Genomic DNA, 16,244 nt, shown 5'->3' with positions numbered 1-16,244 from the left:
CCCCCGGCAGCCGCGGCAGCTCCGGCTTCCCCGGCTCCGGGGCTGCGCGTCATTTGCAGCCCGGAGAATGTTGATCACCTCACTAATTACACCTCTCCCTCTCCTCTTCCCTCTCCTCTCCCTCTCCCTCTCTCTCCCTCTCTCTCGCTCTCTCTTCTCTCTCTCTCCTCTCTCTCTCTCTCTCTCATTCCCAGAGTGCATATCGGGAATAGACACACAAAGACATGCGCACTCAACTTAATCAGCCATTTTTTTAAACAGGGCTAAAACGATAATAATTAGCAGAATAAAGACATATCGGATTTTCATTTCCTTTCCTCCTTTTCCCAACCCCTTCACAACCAAACAGCGAGACCGCGGTCGGCACATGCTTTAACAACTCCCGGACCCCAAAGGACCGCTCCATGCCCCCCACTTCTTGCTCAATCATTTTTATTTTCACCCAATAAAGTTGGAGGATTATTTTTTTTTATTATTTTTTTAATGAACCTTCTCTCGTTTACTTGGATGTGATCAGCTGTTAAGTAAATAAAGCAAAACAAAAAAAAGAGGCGAAGATCCAGTAGGAACTGCGAGGGGAAATGGAAAGTAAGTTTTTTCTTTAACTTTTATTGAGTAGTTTGTGTTAAATTTAGGTCGAGTATCGATTATCTTTCCAGGCTGATCTTGCACAATCTTTGATATTTCGCTCTCGCTCTCTCTCTCTCTCTCCCTCTCTCTGTGCCTCTTTCTCTCTCTCTCACATACACACACTCACATCCCCAGATCCCATGTATCTCTCCCCTCTCTCTCTCCCCCCTTTTTCTGCCTGTTTCCCCATTTTTAGGTACAGTATTTGCTCCCGTTTGGGAAGGAGGGGCTGCTTTTTCTCTCTCCCTTCTTTCTTTCTCTCTCTCCCTTTCTCTTTTATTCCGGGGGTTACGTTTTGTTTGTGGGGTTTTTTTTTGTTTGTTTTGTTTTGGGGCTGTGGGTTTGATTTTTTTTTTTTCTCTTTCGGGCTGTAACTTTCGGATTAAGTGGAGGACCCTGCTCAGTTTGCAGAAGAGGTTCGGGGGGTGCCCCCCACTTTTTATTTCGCTCTTTTTTTGTAGGGAGCTCGGGGAGGGGGGGAATACTGTCAGATTAGGAAAGACGTTACGGCTGTCAAGAAGTCATCGCTTGCCAGCCCCTTCAGAGCTCGCACTCTTGTTTCGCAGCTCGGTCCCCCCAAAACTTTGAGGTGCTTTTTGAAGGCGCATTCTGCTCTCCCACCCTCCTTCCCTCTCCTCCCCATCTCCACCCCCCTTGGCCTCCCAAACTTTCGCTTTCGGGCGGGGAGGGGGGGGATGCCAGCAGGGCAATGGGGACCCTGACTGCGTGCGTGTGTACAGGAGAAGGTGTGGGGTGCTTTTTCCTCTCCCCCCCCCCCCCCCCCCCCCCGATTTATTTTGCAGGTAGGTTTCTGAGGAGCAGAGGCAGGGGTGGCTGTGCGGGTGTGTGCGCGCAGGGGATCGCGCTGCTGGCTGCCTTCTCCGGCAGCAGGAGGAAGAGGAGCCCGTTAGGAGCGCGCCCTGCCTCCCTGTCAGTTGCGGCGCGGGGAGGCGGCCCAACCCGGTGCGGAGCTGCGCGGAGCGGAGCGGCGCGGCCCCGCCGGCGGGGATGCGCGGCTGCCGCTGCCTGCGGGCGGCTGCCGGCCGGGCGCCAGCGGAGCCCCCGGCATCCCCGCCGGGCCGTGCCCAGCCGCGTCGCTCCGCACCGCTCCGCGCCGTAGGAAAGGCTCCTGGCGGGCAGGGTCGGGGGCTGCTTCCAGCTCAGCCTAAGGTTTCTAACAGGGGCGGGGGGGGACGGCTATTTTGCGGGACAGGCGTCTATTTTTGTTTTTTAAACCGAGGACTAAGGTGTTTAAAAAAAAAAAAAAAAAACCCAAACCAGAACTACAACCCCCCCGCCAACCAATCAAAAAAAAAAAAAAAAAAAAAAAGCTCATAAACAGCGAGAAGGCAGTTCGGTTCCTGCTCTGTCTAACTGCTCGTGCCAGAATCAAGTGCATCCCTTCCCATCACGGCGGCTAATGGCAGACGCGTCCCTGCTTCCCCCTCTTGCCTTACATGAAATTTCCTTCAAAAATGCTAATAAACTTTCCCCCCATCCGATGCCAACTTACGGCGGTTCCCCTCCACTCCTCCCCTCCTGCATCTTCTTCCCCCCCCCCCCCCCCCCCCCCCCCCCCAAGCCTCCCCAGCAGCGGCAGCAGAAAATGCACGGGTTGGTATTTCTTTTGTTACCTGCGAGCCGGGCGGCCGGGGGTCTCTCATCGGCTGCTTAGGGCACTGGGTCCAACCGAGAGAGGAGCCACATCAGTCGGGTTCAGCCTGTTTCACCTCAGCGCCGTCCCGAGGAGGCTTTAGCCACCATTCAATAACACACCCTCCTCCTCCTCCTCTTCCTCCTTAGGTACCAAGGCAGAGATCGCAAACATAACACCCCCCTCCCCACCAAAAAAAAAAAAAAAAAAAAAAAAAAAAAAGCCCAACCAAAAGACAACTTGCCAGGCTGAAGATGGTGGATTTACATTAAGCCAGACACAGGCAGGTTCACTCAGGAAGTCTGACCATCCCGTTTTCTGACAGTTGCATTTCCTCGGCTCCATTCCTTCCTCCCTGTTTTGTTTTTGTTTGTTTGTTTTTGTTTTTTTTTTTTAAATTTTCTTTTTATTAGCCTTGTTCCTTTTTTAATCAAGGATTATGTAGTTGGCAGGAGGAGAGCGAGAAAGAGAGTGGAAAGAGAGGGCTCGGGTGCTTTTGGGGTGGTTGCTGTGAGGGTGTTTTTTTTGATGGTGTATTTTTTTTTTTTTTCAATTGTGTTTCCCCTGGATTTGCAGTGGCTCGATCCTTAGGAGCGGTGGTGGAGTGTTTAAAAAGATCATATGTAGCGTTATATTTTTAGTTTGGTGGTGGATGGATGGAAGAGGTAGTGAGAAGCTTTTGCAGCCCTGCCTGTTGTTGGTTAGATTGAGGCAGAGACTTGGCTGCGATTGGGACGCGACTGTGACATGGGCATCGATCGCTTCCATTGAGAGCAATGCAAAAACACAGCCTGGGTATGTAACACTCTCAGTGCCATCAACACTTGTTTTACTTTATATTTACTGGCAAAACTGACAGAACGATCCGGAGTGCTTTTCTTTGAAATAAGGAATACAAACATTTGGATGGGAAGGTGCACAAAGAAGATTGTGAAAATAAACGGGGGGTTGAAGGTTGGGGTGTGTGTGTGGGGGGAAGAGCCTTAACCATCATTGCTCCACTTCCTATTCAACTGACTGTATTTAAGGAGTTTCTCTCTTTTCTCGACTGGGGGATCCTACTAAACTGGTTGAAATGAAAAAAAAAAAAAAAAAATCAGACAATCAACCTTGAGGGAATATCTGCTAGTTTTCAGGGTTTGCGGTTTCAGCCGGTAGGAAGGCACACAAAATAAAAGATGGCTAGCCAGCTGTTTTAACCTCTTGCACCTGGCTCCAGAGCTGGGGCTCACCAGGATTATTCAGTTATTCGTGCTATCTGGGCTTGAATATTTATAGTGTACGATCTAGAGATCCACACAGTGCATTGTAGCATCTCTTTATCCTTTAGTCGTGGGTTTTTTGGACTTCGTCAACATAAACATGTATTCAATAGTTTTCATTTTTATGATAATGAACGTAGAGGGTCAATGAAATATAGAGGGAAAAGTCGTAAATCTGCAAAAGTGAAACCTACCCAAGGAACAAAGAAAGGTCAGGTAAACCATCTGTGTAAGTCACAGTAATAGTACCTGCTGTTTGGTTTATGCAGGGATACTGCTTTATTATTCTCTAAAATGAAACTTATCCGCTAGATCAAGTTAAAACTAAAGGAAAGCTGTGGAGATGATAAATGGCATTGCGTGCATCTTTCAGAATAAGGAGACGGTTGTGTTCCTTGATTTTTGAATAGTTTAGGTTTATTTGTGATGATGGTGCACCAGAAAGAACATATAAAGGGGGCCGAGAAAAATCACTGTTTAATATTGCAGAATTTACTGCTTCCATTCTGACCATGAGCCTAAATTTACACAATGAAATTTGATTATCTCTAATAACAATATTAGATCCTGCACTGGATGGATGAGAATTGAGGTGGTTTTGTTGATTGCAAGGGTTTAATGTTGCATTTCAGAATCTGATGTGGTTTAGCCTCCCTTCCATTAACTGGAAAACCCCTGAGGTTTTACAATTATTTCTTAAAGATAATACATTTAAGATTGCATTGGTAGGCTGAAGAAAAGTCATAAAGGCAAGAAGGGAAGCCCTTAATAACTCTTGAGATTCAGACATGTTCAGCAGTTAGATTGGCTCTGACTTCACCAAGGGTCGACAATGTGTCATTTCCATGAAGCCAAATTGCCCTCTGCCTATATGATATTAATGTGCAAATCAATATTTCAGGGATTAAATTTCCCTTCTTCATTTTTTATGGTTTCTACCTCAATAAGTCTCAAGTCTATTAGAAGAGGCTGGATGATTTAAAATCTTTCACTACAGAATGGCTTGTCGTAGCCTTGTTTCACAGACCGTTTTTGGATTTTCGTTATAAAAGACTAAAGGCATTCCAAAGAAGTTGATAGTCAATATAGGGACATGCTCACTGTTGTAAAGCCCTTGTTCGATTAAGAGCTAAAAAGGTATTGAAAATATAATATATATGTTTATATAATATATATACATTCTACTGCTTTAAAAATATTGTGTTAATCACCTATTGATTTATTTCAAAATCAATTGAAGCTCCTTTCTTATTAGTGATTTGTTCAGCATTCTTCAGCCTTGTTGTTAATTTTCTTAAAGAGCATGCATGAATTAATCTGCTGGTAGAGTGTGTTTGGGGTTTTCTTTGAGGCATATTTAAAAACAGGCATTTTTACCTATTTAGCTAAGTGGTGTGAACAGTTTAGTATTGTGGGGAGAGCTGTTTTCTGCACTTCAGATTCAGCATTGTTTTAATGAAGCTAAGGGGCGTTTCGTAAATATTTTATGATTTCTGCTCAGATGCTTATCAGCAATGTTTATTAAGAGTTTCCATTGAATATTCAGAATCAGTTAAAAATTAAAATGGAGCTCTCTGATCTGGAAGGAAACAATACATGACAGAAAATTTAGGTCAAAATATGAGGTTGTGACTTTATCACATAATCTTGGGAAGGCCCTACTGTCTATCATTTAGTGTTGTTTTATAGTCTTAGACCATCTGGACCAAGTTCCGCACAGCTGCATGAATTTCATATGTGATAGAACATTTTTTCCATTCAGTGTGAAATGTTCCTTCCTAAAAACGTACACCAGACTCGCTTAATTTAGTCTGCTAAAAGAAATGCACATGAAAAAGGACAAAAGGCTCTTTAATCTCTGCAAGCTGTTTGTTTTTCTTCAAGATTCCTGTCTGTTTGGGTTTGAAAAGTCATGTTTATTGAGCAGATGATTCTGAGGTGTGACATTAAAATAATATATGATTTTTGTGCTAGTTTCTGCTCTCCTAGTTAATTTGCAGAGCTACTTTTTATGCCTGTCAAAACACAGAGTTAATCTATTCTTATTTACAATTAATCTCAATAAAATTAATCTTAACTATGCCTTAGTCAGTAGCTTAAAATATCTAATTATATTCAATTAACTGCTGTCATAGTAATTAACATTGCTTAATTGCCTCTGCATATATTTATGTAAGCTCATTAGTTACTGCTTGCTCTTTTTTCCTTTTCTCATTCCCATTTTTGTAGCTCTGAGAACGTTGACATAAAATCCAGTCTAGTTTTTCACAATTCGGGTCTTGAAGAGCCTGTGACAATAGCAATATATGTGTTCATAACCTGTTATGTGGGTAAATATTTGTGTGTCCATATGCAAAAAGGGTACCAGATCTGGGTCTCTAAAGAACTTCCAATCCAGCTTCCCCCCCCCCCCCCCCCCCCCAAACCCCAACACATACAAAAATGTTTTCTAGCCTTGCTGATAGAAATACGAGAAGCCAGGTTAAGCTTTGTGTTTATAAATGAAGAGCTTTTCTGCATCTGCCTTGGGGCTGTACCCAGAAGGCAGAGCTTTGCTGCTCCAAATTCATTCAAAGGGTTAAAGACTTGGCCAAGGTTCAAACTGAGAAGCGCCCAGGGAAAGTGCATGTGAATATGTACAAGTTTCATGTAATTAGTGCTTAATTATATTAACATATGCAAATTGTCAACTTAGGAGCTTGTTGAGCTGGCAAAGATCAGCCAGGCACAATTGCTGTATTGTTCTGAAACAATAATGGATTTCAAGTTGGATTGTGAAAACACATAACTAGCTATCTAATTTAACTCATACCATGGTGAAATTTCATTAGTCTCCATGGAGACTGGTTTAATTGTGCTGACTAATGTTCTGGGCTGCAGAATGTCCTAAAAAGAAAGCGTTGTTTGCCTAATCCACCTTACAATGACACTTGTTTGTACATGTTTCCCTTGTGTGAGAATTTGCATATGCAAATAAATAGTTTCTCTGCCCCATTTGTCATGGCTGTTCATTACCCATGAAGAGGACATTGTTACTAGGCTGTTACTGAGTCTCCCAAGACAGGATAGTGTCAACCAGTCCAGCCACATTCTTTCATAATTTGTTTCTGATTAATAGACCAGAGTGAGGCTCATTCTATTCAGGCCTCTGCAAAGGGAAGGTCAGTTCTGTCACTGAAAAGAGTTTCCGCAGCAACTGAAGTTTTTTCTCTCCCTCTCCCTCCCCCTCCCCCTCTTGCTTTGGCTAAAATAATCATATTTAAAATAATGTATTCTTGCTCTAAGGAATACCTCCACTAATAATCTCTAGTTTCCTAAAGCAAAAGATAGGAAAATAAAGGAGATTCTGGTATTGGAATATTAATCCTGTTTTTGACAGAAAGGTAAACTGATATAATTGCTTTTCAGTCGAAGGAATGGGGGTTTATACAAGTGTGAAAGCATCGGAAAAGGATTAGCATTTTTTTGCATAATGAAAAGCTCTGTTGAATAGGGCACTGAATGGTTGACTGAATGACTGAGATGAAAGGAAGATGAAAATGCAGTCTCCTCTTTCTTTATGCCTGTGTTCAGCTCTCCCTAAAGTTATGTTTGTCCAAGACTTGAGAAAACAAGCAGAAGCTCAGATTTGAGCAACTTGCTAAGATGCCCCGAGTTTCCATCATCATGTGAAGTAATATGTATGAGAGTAGTGCAGCGAAAGGCTGAGAAACACAGGTTTGTATGGAGGGGAGCTCCAAGAACATGACAGGCAAACCAAATATTGACTATTGGGTATCGAGGATTCCCAGCACTTTGCCTGGGGGCAAGAAAGAGGGAGGAGGGGGGCCAGCAGCGAGGGAACTATTTTAAAAGTTGCCAATGGAAATTATGCATCAACTCATAATAATCTAATAAAGTTTGGTGTTCAAGGAAGTGGGGTTTAGTCAATATCTGTTTTAATTATTAAACTATTTCTCTTTTGGAAAAAGTTATGAATTCTGACTCAGTGCTAAGTGTTTAAATGGTATAGGAGCTTTGCTGGGGAAAAAATTACTCTTCTTTCGGCTTTGAAAATAGAGAAAGCTTACCGAAATAGAAATTGATACATGCACATAAGGAGCGGGGTTTTCGGACTGACTGCATGAGCATATTCAGGTTGTTTAAAACAGTACGATTCTGGTAGATTCAGGTGGTAAGAAGGGCCCTGGCCTCCTCCTGCAATCAGTGCTAACCCCCACTGACTTCAACCGGAGCAGGATCAGGCCCCCAGACAGGGCTGCAACTGGTTAGCTGTTGACAATGTGATCAGTGCTTCTAATTATGTTCTCTCAACAGTAATTAGGGCAGTTAAAATACCATAAGTGTTGAGCCACTTTTGAAAGTGGGAAGTGGTTCTTTTGTACGTATGTAAATCAAATGCAGTGTGAATAATTATTTGTATGTATGCATATTAAATAGGCTCTCTTTTTTTTTCAGGCCAGCATAATTACAGATTTAGAGCCACTGTGGAAAACTGTTGGTAGTTAGACTAAATATTAACTTGTGGTTTGTTTTTTTTTTTTTTTCCCCCGGTTTGCAGAACATTTATTTGTAAATGCTTGTTAGTTCAGTATTGGGCTTCATCTGATGGTATTTAAACAGTTAGAGATACCTCTAAGAAATTAGGATTATTTATGGATAAATGAAGTAAAACTGTAAATGCAGAAAGTGCTTGGTAAAAATAAAGTCACAAAAATTCTCTCTTTTATGATGAAGTTAAAGACCTTCTATGGGCTTTGAGACTGTTTTACTACTAACTTTATGAAATTCCTTAAAACTTCTTTTAAAGAAACATGCTTAGGGGATATTCTTTCATTCTGGGAACAGCTTATTAGTGTATTTCCATAAGAAAAATGTGTTAATTTAAAAAATAAATTCATTTATATTTTAAAATATTGTTAACCAAGCACCATGTGTTGTCTCTGGCAATGTTCCAGCCACTGTAGAACTGGATAACACATGGGTTAATAATAACTTATGTGATGTCTGCATTCGTACTGATTGGGCAGAAACCCAGCACACTGAGATACTGGGATTCAAGATTTTTACAGAATAAGATGTAATGCAGAGTATGTTTATGTGAACAGATGCACAGGTAGAAGAAACTAAAAGACATGTATCAGTTGCTTTTGCCTAGTAGGTAAAACAGACGTGGTAGGTTCTGGATGGTTGTTGTTGATATTTGTTGCTGTTTTTGAAAGGAGTAATAAACACATTTATTGATAGTGGGATTCAGCAGACCTGTAGAGATAAACTTGTTTTGCATAAATAAGAGCAGCATGTTTAGTCTTGTATTAAACATATTACTCTATTCCTTTTTTTAGTCACTCTGTACCATTCTTATACCAGTATTTTCATTATTACTTCAGCTTTTGCTGGGTTTCAAACTAAGTCAGCAAAGTTTGTATCAGATTGAAATATGGCAGTCCTGTTGAGGAAGGACGTTTTCTACTTAAAGAAAATATTCTGAGGAATGGTTTAACTAAGTTATATGATCAAAATAAAAGTTTGCTATATTAAGATGCTCTTTTATATGTTCACATTACTCAGAATCAGCTTTCAATAAAAAAAAAATTAGAAGGTAATCTGTCCAAATTTATATTTTCTTTGCTTTTGGTAGCTCTGAGAACAATTTTAAAGATGCTGGGAAACTGGGATCTCTTTACAGAGAAATCTGGCAGACTTTTAACACTCACCGTGATCTGATAGGCTGTACCAGCTCCTAAGAAGGTGTTATAGTCCTTCAGGTCAATAGTTCACAAACAAACGGCTGTATGTACATGATAGACCATGGTGACTCTGAAAACAAACATTTACCATGTAGGCTGCAGTGGTGTCTGAAGAACAAGTGATGCACACACTAGATGTAAATCTAAAACTGTATTTAAGTAGACAAACATTCTGCTTCTGAAACAAAGAAATCCTCACAGAATGTCTGTGTTGATGTGAGTCTAGGACATGTAAACCCAACAGAACTGGATTGTTCCCATTCACCCCAAACTAAATTATCAATAACTCCTCTGTAAGCAGAGGAGTAATATGGCTATAAAATTGGCAAGACATACAGTTTTGATATTAGTAGAAAAAGAATCAAGCCTTTAGTTAGTGATTGACAAAAATCCCATAAAATCAAATTTAAAAGGTTTCATCTCATCTTTTTGCTCTACAATTTCCATTTTTAAGGATGATGTGTTTAGTGCAGAAGGCACCAGAGAGTTTGTAAGAAAAAGGTTTTTCCAGAGAGGCTGATGGGGGTCAATTCTGTTCTTTTTACCAGGTAATAGCAGAGCTGAGGATCTGGAAGCAGTGGCTGCTGAAGGCTTGCTCCTCCCTGTTTTGACACTGAGGCTGCCTTATAAATTCACCTAATCTGAGCTGACAAGGCACCTGTCACTGGTAGTGCTCCAGTGTTTGGGGCACTGATGGAAACCTGGAGTAATCGCAGTTATTTCCACACTTGTTCCAGAAGATGGTAGTGTAACAGATTAGAATAATACCTTTTTGAGGAATAACAAAAACATAACTTCCTTCTTTCCCTTCACTTGGGGAGGATCCTTTGATTTTTTTGTATTCAGAAGGCCAGAGCTTTTGTAAGAAGAGATGGGGAAAAAAAATCCTTGGATTTGCCAAATATTACATGACAGTTTCAAATGCAGGTGGTTTTCCTGTGTGAGAAACCATGGCTGTCCACTTCAAATAAAGGTTTCTCCTTGTTTAATACCTAACACTTTGCATGCCCTCCCCACTCCAGAAAATAAGGTTCTGAGTGAAAAGTAGCTCCTTAATCAGGGAGCTTGTTCCTGTGGGTTTCACTCTAGTCCTTTTATATTTTTTTATACTGAAATATGGTTATTGATTTTGTTTACAGTGCTGAGGGTTTAAATTAAAGAAAATGTAACATTTCTAAAATAAATTATTTAGCTATATGACAAATGTCACCCCTCAGTCCCTCAGTTCCTTTGAGTTTTGTGAACTGCTCACCAAAAAAATCACTTTCTTTGCCATTGCATTACAGCCATCTCTGGGGTGGGAAGTGTCACCCTGTGCACAAACAACCACTAGCCACTCGGCTGCAGCAAAGCAATGTGCTTCTGGACTTTTTCCAGCAGGAGCAAATGATTGCTGTAGGGAGGCAAAATATGATTTCTCACTGGGACAGGCTTTTCATCTCCAGTGAAAAGCATCACTGGAGTTCTAAGTCCCAACTGGTCTGGCCCATGGATTTCTCTTTTGCATGACGGGTGGTTTTCCCAGCACTGCTGCAGTTTTCAATTTTGACCGAGGGCCTCTTCCAAAGTCCAGCATCACCTCATTGATTTCTCTGGGTTTGGATCAGGCCCTTACAAAGAAGAATGTCATCTACTGAGGCACCCGCTGCAATTCAAGCAGTGGCAGGTCAGCGCTGCCAGGCAGCCGCTGCCTGGCCCCGGCCCTGCGCTCAGCCCTTGCCCCCGGCCCTGCATAGGGGAGTGCTCCCTGAAATCAAAGGGCAGAGCGGTGCAGTCACAACTTTTTTTTTTTTTTTTTTTTTTGCCCCGAGTGGGTGGAAAGGCAACAAGAGACAATGGAGTCAAAAAATGTTAGTATTTAAATACAACAGAAACTGGGAGCCTGGCAATAACTCAGCTACTACAGAGTCAATTCAGCCATCTGGAGATTGTGACACATCCAAAAAGAGGGGGGTGGTAGGGAGACAGACCTTAAAAATGAAGGATGTCATTCCATGTTCAAATGTACTCTCCACGTAGGCTGCTTGCTTTAATGTTGAACAGCATAGGTCTCTTGAGTGGTTTTGTGCATCAAAGACGTACATACTGAAACACCTAGTGTCTTGCCACAATTGGATGTTAATGTTTCTGGACCTGAGTTGTTTGGCCCAGCACTGAGTTTACTGGTTGATATCAGTTTGTTTTTCAATGTTATCATTATTTAAAAATAGATTTTGAGGCTGTTTGAATTTTTTTAATACATACAATGGCAGTGATTTATAAACATTTCTGGATTCAGCTGTAGCTGTACAGAAGGATTGAACCTGCTTTCAGCATATTTTTTACATTATTTTAATAATTAGAGGCAAATATATTAGAAATCTTTTAGGTTCATTTAAAAATCTATGCAATTTAAACAAACGCTGAATTGTGTAATGGTTTGTCTGGGAATTACTTAGGCTGCACAGCGTAATAATATTTTATTAGCTGTCATTTGTTTTCTAGGAAGAAAATGGTGATTTTTATGTTGTGTGTTATGTGAAAACTTGGCACTGAAATGGGACAGTCCCTGAATGTGAATTTCTAAAAAGGTGGGACAGTAGTTGCCCAAAAGGTGAAGACTTGAGAAAAATTGGGGTGGGTCATTTCTTTCCTGAAATGAAGCAGGGTACAGATTAGGAGCCATTAAGGTCTGCCAGGAGTTGCTGGTCATAGAAGCCTGTTTAAGTGCTCACTGTCAACAAGGAAATCATGGGCAGCACTTAAAGTGGCTCACCTCTGATTTATTCATAAACCTCACACGAGCACTTGGCTTTGTTCTTGCTCTGGTAAGGGGGAACTGATGCCAATAAGAACAGGAATAAAGAGCTTCTTGCATGGTCCAAAAGTGAATAGCACTTTATCTCAAAGCATGACCTCCATTCCCAAGATCTGTTGTGTTACAGTTGACTCCGCTAGATGTGTATTCTCAGATGAATTGCTAGAAGAGGTTACAACAAATATATACTTTGTAAACCCTCTAGATGTAACAAGAACTGTGTAACTGGAACTTAGGTTCTAACTTGACAGAAAGGTTGCGGTATTCATAGTGAACTGAGAGATTTCCGTTTCAGACAGAGCTTTACGCTGGTGTTTTTAATGTGAGTCAGAAAACAGTATGATTATGTGGCTGTGATTCAAGTGAAAATTTTATATTCTTTAAAGGATTCATTTGAGAAACGTATTTTCATAAAAGCAGACATACAGAAACGTGAAGTAGTTCAGAGAACAAAAAGCAAAAAAAAGAAAAGAAAAAAGTTCACTTCATTTTTAGGCATATTTGATTGCTGCTGCTTTATTTTTGTTTCTCTAAAAAAGGCGAAGTAGTGCTTGCAGTCCACGATGGGGGAAGGGACCTTTCCAAGACGGTCAACTGCCATGTTTGCACTGGGGCAGAGGTTGAGTACAGTTACTTAAATCCCCAGAGAAACATTTAGTTAACGCTAGTCTCTTTCTGATCCCGTCTGAGTCTGGTTTTCTTTTTTGCTTTTTAATGAAGTTTGTTTGTTGCTATGTTTACATTATGTTTTTAAACTGACTTGCATTTTCACAACAGATTTGACCAAAGAGTCATAATGGAAGACAGTGATGAGAGTTAATGATACGTCTTTGATAAAGCAGTCCTCGTGTGCAATCTGATCACAGCCATCAGCTCATTTGTCATGGCTGAAGTGAAAATGTCAGGACCAATGAGTGTATCAGTGCTGAAGGGGGCGAAAGGGCTTTTGGAGACACTTTTGTGCTGGGAGTGGGCCATAGCCTAGATGCAGCTCTAGGGAAATACTGGGATTAGCCAACTCTGTGCACAAATCCCTAGCATAACAGAATTAGTTGGGAAAATGAGGTTTGTTAGGAAAAAAAAAAATCTGTAAAACTGTTCTATACTGCAGCCCAGGAACTAAGCAAAAGAGTAAGGCATTTTATTAAAATAATTTTAGCAATGTGAACATACACACATTCCAAAAAATATCACAATTGGTAGCCAACATTATAACAAAACCCATCTTAATGCATTTTGCATATGTACGTGGGTTTGCTTCTAGGAAAAAAAATAGTGCTTTTGAAATAAATACAGTCTTCACAATCTTAAAAGAAGGTTTTCTGAATTTGACACAGTGGAAATTAATACAACATATTTAAACACAAACTGATGCTGATGATCTTTTTGTATGGATTAGTTCAAATAGAAGATAAGGGCAGTCTCCCTGCTGCAGACACTTTTTTACTCAGGAGGTGTAATTCATACTATAGGAACATATTGATTGCCAAACTGGGACTCTGGTGTGGGTAGCCTCTTCTCTCTTTGACTGGTCTGTACATGATGCTTCTGAAGAATACCACAGTAGGCAGATGTAGGATAACCTATTGTATATGCCTGCCTTGCCATCATTGCAAATGCTCTCAGAAGAACAAGGTTTAATATCCTTTACAAATTTTTTTTTTTTTTTGTTCACTTTCATTACACTAACTCTGGATACTTTTGGCAGCCAGTTTCCATTCTGTTTTTTAACCTTGGTAAATTCAAGATCTCAATGGTATCCTGCAGCAATGAGTCCTACTGTCTAACCCCTTTGCCTCTCTCATCATCGGGTTTTAATTTGTCACAGTTTAGCTTTCTTGGAAACCCACTACTCATCTTTTGGTAAACCTCATCTTGCTTCCTGTTACATACCTAGGAAGAGCAGGGTGCTTTTGCCACTATGTTGTCTTTAAAATGCTGAAGAAATCTTGATTTCTTTGAGGTGGGGATCCTACTTGCCAAACCTATACAGCTGCTGTGGAACTGCGTAGGTGTTTAACCAGGTAATCCCATTACCCGCCCTATGCCAGCCCAAGAGGAGTGAGCGGGAGTGAGTTATTCTATCTCCAGTGTGTGGAGTGGTTACTGAGGAATTGTCTGAATACTAGACATGTGTAGATAATTGTCTGTCTGGCTACACCAGTAAATAATGGCTATTTGCCTGTGGAAGGGATATTTACCTGGTTTGCTGTACTTCCCATATGTTTGATATTGCAGAATTGGGAGTGGTTTATCTTCACAGATCCGTGCCGAGGTGGTTCAACAGACTGCCAGCACTGTGCTGAGAGCAGTTTTTCCTTCGTCTGGTGTTACTATTAGAGGTGTTGCTGCAAGTTTATAATCTTTTTTTTGGATTTAATGGAAGGCTGAGAAGAAAATTAAGTTTGGTACTGGCTCCATTGGGTCACTGATCTGGTAGCTGCAACCATTACGTAAGGCCTTCGAAATGGAGCAGAGCGTGGCAGAGGATGGCACTGGACCTCGCTGTGCTCTGGGTTATTAGTGTGTCTGTGTCGCTACCCTGTGTTGCACAGTGTTCGTCCATGGTGAAAAGCTTCCTTTTTCTTTCCCAAAACTTGGGCATAAATTTGGGAGCAGGCAGAACTAGCACATATGCTGATCAGAGCGGGTGGAGAGCAGGGGATGTGTGGTAGAGCCTTAGGCTGTGGCTCAGATACCAGGTAATTGCCTCTGGTAAGCCTAGGCTTCTTCGCAATGGGTTTGCAGCTAGCATGTGAAACTACATTTTGTGGTCATGGGCTTCAGGCCTGTAGTCCTTCTGGGCCTTCTTGTGCTATGAACATGGCCACAGGGCCTAAAGATACCAGGTAACCTCGAGTCTGGCACAGAAATGTGTAATAAAGCTGCAGCCACTAGCCTTTAAACCCCAAACACTTCTCTGTTTAGGCGTGTCAGTGTGAGTGGCAGCAGCAAAGTAATTTATTTAATCTAACTAGTACTTATCTTTGTTAGGAGTCGTCTGTAGATTTCTTCCATTTCATGTACAGTGAATTGTCCTCTTTCAGATAATGTGCTCGTACAACCTTGTGTGTTTTTTTTTTTTGTTTTGTGTAATTCTATTGATTTAGAGTATTGAAGTGAAATATCTGATACCTGTTTCCTGCACTTTGACTATACGTAGTCAAAGAAGCTGATGAGATTCTTCCCTCCTTTCCACAAGCCCTTTAGCTGTTTTAAATGTATAATTATCATTGCATGTCATTTGATAGCTGCACTAATTGCTGCCAACCATTGTCTGTTTGCACTTAATGCTGAAACCTGATCAACATCCTGCTTTGGTTGATGTTTGGTGGTAAACTTTAATTAACTCTTATTGCATTGAAGAAGAGCTCAGTCTCTGTGCTAACTAATCATTTACCTTCATTATGTCCTGACAGCTCCACTTGTTCCTGGTACTAATAGATACACCAGTCAGTAAATAAACCTGCAAACCTTCATGCCTTGAAGTTGTTCCACATTGATATTTTGTTGCTTAAAGTATAATGGCATAAAGATAATTATTTCAGTTAGTTTTGTATCTCTGCTTTTCCAGACACCAATCTCAAATTGCCTTTTTCATGCCAGACAATATCATTTTAATAGTAACTGTAGATTTAAGATAACATTATTCCTTCAGCATGGTTCCTATATACATGCATCTTTTGAATCAATACAATTAAGCTTGTCTCCTGTTGGAATTCTTGTAATTATTTTTCCTGAAATACTTTTCCTGTAATGATATTGAAGTTAAAGTAATCAGGTTACTGGCAGATCATGTAAAATTCAACTCAAAATTGCTGGCTGCTTGATTTTAATTTGTCTGACATCAAGTTTGTTTGAAAAGGGATAATATGTGGTTAAACCAAGGAGCTTATAATTATGGTTGACATTTGTTTGTTTATAATGAAATCTAATTAAAGTTCATACATTTTAAAACACAAAAGTTAATTACTGAATTGCTCACTTCACTTATGCACAGCAGTCAAATTAACTTGCAGAGCAAAAAAATGACAAAAGACTATGCATATTAAAAACAAAATGCCCAGCTGATCTTGGCAACACAAATTTGCCATGATAATATTCTAGAAAAAAACAAATGCTTTATTAATAACTAAATTGTTTAAAAAACA

At 40.7% G+C, this 16,244-nt stretch overlaps 1 protein-coding gene across 1 annotated transcript in view; it reads left to right on the top strand.

The window, feature by feature from the left end:
* The first annotated feature begins 415 nt into the window (after nt 1–415).
* Nucleotides 416–16,244, top strand: part of ZFHX4 (zinc finger homeobox 4) — a 151,044-nt gene continuing 135,215 nt past the window's right edge. Inside the window, exon 1 of the mRNA XM_074817191.1 lies at nt 416–588. The gene's annotated coding sequence lies outside the window, so the exon portion shown is untranslated. The remainder of the gene's footprint in view (nt 589–16,244) is intronic.

The sequence above is a fragment of the Strix aluco genome, chromosome 1 (genome assembly GCF_031877795.1).
Source record: "Strix aluco isolate bStrAlu1 chromosome 1, bStrAlu1.hap1, whole genome shotgun sequence".
NCBI lineage: Eukaryota > Metazoa > Chordata > Aves > Strigiformes > Strigidae > Strix > Strix aluco.
The sequence above is the reverse complement of the archived record's forward strand: the minus strand, read 5'-3'. Positions and strand labels throughout refer to the sequence as shown.